This window comes from Mus musculus, chromosome X, assembly GCF_000001635.26.
Source record: "Mus musculus strain C57BL/6J chromosome X, GRCm38.p6 C57BL/6J".
In the NCBI taxonomy this organism is placed as follows: Eukaryota; Metazoa; Chordata; class Mammalia; order Rodentia; family Muridae; genus Mus; species Mus musculus.
In genome coordinates, this window is record NC_000086.7 from 152,487,883 (window position 1) to 152,491,874 (window position 3,992).

At 43.4% G+C, this 3,992-nt stretch overlaps 1 pseudogene; it reads right to left on the minus strand.

The window, feature by feature from the left end:
* Positions 1–2,354: 2,354 nt before the first annotated feature.
* On the minus strand, positions 2,355–3,770 carry Actb-ps1 (actin, beta, pseudogene 1; annotated as a pseudogene).

The window sequence follows — 3,992 nt, forward strand, 5'->3', positions numbered from 1 at the left end:
CTACTTCAACAACGCTATACCTGCTAATGGTGCTATTCCATACTGGTCAAGCATTCAAACACATGGGGTTATGGGGCTATTCCTATTCAAACCACCAGGAGGGCACAAAGTCAGTATTAGTGCAGTCACTACAGGAGCCATGAGCCTGCATGGAAGGCAAGGGGTAAAAACACTGGATATTTGTCATAATTGGATCACCCTGTGAAGTGACATCCTCACCTGTGATCACTAATAGAAACCAACATCATGGGGAGCATGGTTATAGGGGTGACAGTTTTTCTTGTTCCTCAAATCAGAGCTCAGAATATTAAGTAAGTTTTTAAAATTGTCCCCAAATGGGTGGTAATGTTTGCTGTGTGTGATACATAATTTTCTCTTTGGCGATGGTGGTGTGTCTCCATTTGAATGACATTTCAAGGTGTCCTCATCATTGAAATTATGCTCTTTCATGATGATTCTTTGATCCAAGCTTTCTTTTTGTTTTCTGTGGAACCACAACACATCTCTGACCCCCTCACCTTAGGAAGGCCAAGCTCCTAACCACTATCAACTTCATCTTTCTATCAAATTGTCTGGGAACAGCTGACAGAATTGGGTCAGTCCACCACTAGGGTTCTTCTGAACTCCCGAGATTACCCAAAAAATCTTAAATTTATACATTATAATGAAGAGAAAAGAAATATTTTCGGGGAGGTAAAATTTCCCCCTCTATGTTTTTCAGGGAACATTTTGATGATATGCTATTTGTGTTTAACTATGGCATGGCCCTGCAGGTTCTCAGGGACATATGTTATATGTCTAATGTGGCAATCAGCTCAGAACACATAAAGTGAGAACTGGCATGTGTGGGTGCATTAGCAGTCTTAATTGTACTAGGTAGAGAGAAAATGGTAACCATATTTGCTAAACATGTAGCAGCATGAACAGCTCTTTCTCCAGGTAGCACTATTATGGCTCATGTGTAACCCTAATAAGTGTCAACCACATGAACAAAAGAGAAAGGACCAGAGAATGGAATATGGGAACCAACCATCTGCAAGAGCTCACTAAGTCACATCTGCGAAAGGAGTATTGGAAATGGCACAGGAGGGATAGGAAATTATGATAGGTAGTGGTTGGGATTTAGGGGAAATAGGCATTTTTGCCCGAAAGAAACCTGAACATGTGTAATTGCATGCTAGCATTGGAGAACTTTGATAGCTCTAAAGGCTACCAAGCCATCCACTTGATCATTCCCTTTAATCATTTAATCATCCCAGAAGCCCAGAATGAGATCTGGTATGAATAACATATACAGGATGGATTCACTGTCCTGTGAAATGTTGGACCTGAAAACATATCAAAGAGTTAGGACTATTCAATTTTTCTATAATGGGCGCTGTTTCTAAAAGTGGTAATGAAACTGTAGCATATTAAGAATCAGTCAAATACTAAATGAGGAAGAAACATCCTTTAGAGATATCAAAGTTAGAATCACTGCCAGTGATGCCAGCATGCAGATCACTGCCATCTATACAGCATGCAGATCATTTTGTTGTGCTGAAGAAAATAACAAGGTTGTTTGTAAAATCTTCAAGAATGGTCCAGCATAGGCTAACTGTGTGAGACTGATACCAACAGGAAAGTAGACAGAGGCTGCCCAAATGAAGGAAGTGAGAACAACAATGACGATTATCCAAATAGCAGATTTGAAAGAAGAGACAAATAAGACACCCTAAGAAGACAGATAATGCGATCTGTTAAAAATCTAATTTCTGTATAAAAAGGCCAGGCATGTCTTCGTTGTTGACAATTTTATTTTTAATGCATAAAAATTAAATACACATTATCTTAAATGATGCACATAAACAAGAAGAGAAACATTGGTGAAACACATCATGTTACAGACAGAAACATCCTCTCTTTTTTGTTGGTTTGTGTGTTTGTAAGGTGTGCACTTCTATTAAAATGGTCTTAAGTCAGTGTACAGGCCAGCCCTGGCTGCCTCAACACCTCAACCCACTCCTAGGGAGACCAAAGCCTTCATACATCAAGTTGGGGGGCCAAAAAGGGGGAGCCACGATGGCTGACAGTCAGAAATTAAATACAAAAATGAAGCATTAAGGCAGAAGATTAAAAAAAAATTTTGCAGTACATAATTTACACAGACCCACTGATGTCACCTTCCCCGGTGTGGACTCAGGGTGTGGACTTGTCCATCCTTCTCTTAGGCGTGGGAGTGGCTTTTGGAGGGTAAGGGTCTTCCTTTAACCACTTATTTCATGGATACTTGTAATGACTATTAAAAAACAAAACCAAAAAAATAATGTACAATCAAAGTCCTCAGCCACATCGTACAAACTGACTGCTGTCACCTTCACCTTTCCAGTTTTTAAATCCTGACTCAGAAGCGCCAAAACAAAAGAAAACAAAAAACAAACAAAACCAATAAAACACCCTTTTTAAAAAAATTAAAAAGACATGCCAATGTTGTCTCTTATTTTTTTATTTTTCTGCACAAGTTAGGTTTTGTCAAAGAAAGGGTGTAAAACGCAGCTCAGTAACAGTTTGCCTAGAAGCATTTGCAGTGCACGATGGAGGGGCCAGACTCATTGTACTGCTTGCTGATCCACATCTGCTGGAAGGTGGACAGTGAGGCCAGGATGGAGCCACTGATCCATTTATTGTGCTCAAGAGGAGCAATGCTCTTGATCTTCATGGTGCTAGGAGCCAGAGCAGCAATCTCCTTCTACATCCTGTCAGCAATGTGTACATGGTGGTGCATCCTGTCAGCAATGGGTATAGTGGTGGCACCAGACAGCACTCTGTTGGCATAGAGGTCTTTCCTGATGTCAAAGTCACACTTCATGGTGGAATTGAATGTAGTTTCATGGATGCCACAGGATTCCATACCCAAGAAGAAAGGCTGGAAAAGAGCCTCAGGGCAGCAGAACTTCTCATTACCAATAGTGATGACCTGGCCATCAAGCAGCTCATAGGTCTTCTCCAGGGAGGAAGAGGATGTGGCAGTGGCCATCTCCTGCTCAAAGTCTAGGGCAACACAGCACAGCTTCTCTTTAATGTCACGCACGATTACCCTCTCAGCTGGGGTGATGAAGCTGTAGCCACGCTCGGTCAGGATCTTCATGAGGTAGTCCGTCAGGTCACACAGCCAGCCTGGTCCAGGCGCAGGATGGGGTGAGAGAGAGCATAGCCCTCGTAGATGGGCACAGTGTGGGTGACCACGTCTCCGGAGTCCATCACAATGCCAGTGGTACGACCAGAGGCTTTCAGGGATAGCACAGCCTGGATGGCTACGGACAAGGCTGGGGTGTTGAAGGTCTCAAACATGATCAGGGTCATCTTTTCACGGTTGGCCTTAGGGTTCAGGGGGGCCTCGGTGAGCAGCACAGGGTGCTCCTCAGGAGCCCCACGCAGCTCATTGTAGAAAGTGTGGTGCCAGATCTTCTCCATATCGTCCCAGGTGGTGACAACGCCTTGTTCAATGGGGTACTTCAGGGTCGGGATGCCTCTCTTGCTCTGGGCCTCGTCGCCATGTAGGAGTCCATCTGACCCACACCCACCATCACTCTCTAGTGCCTAGGGTGGCCCACGATGGAGGGGAAGATGAGCATTGTCACCTGCGAAGCCGGCTTTGCACATGCTGGAGCCATTGTTGATGATGGCAAGGAGCACAGTTATATTGTCATCCATGGAGAACTGGTGGTGGGTATGGACCAGCGACGGAGGAGCTGCAAAGAGGCTGTGCTCGCGTGTGGACGCGAACTCGAGTGAAACACTCTCTCAGAATGGAATGATCATCATTTATTTATAAATTAAGAAAAGACATTGATCTGGCTGTTTTCAAATTGCCTAGGTTATCTGGTTTTCTACCTCAGAAATCAAATGAAGCAAAAACCCAAATTTACAGACTTTTCCGTTTTTATAGAATTAGCAGCACATACAAGGAAAACATGAAATCTCCTATTTTAGAAAAAGTTTGAGCCTTAGGT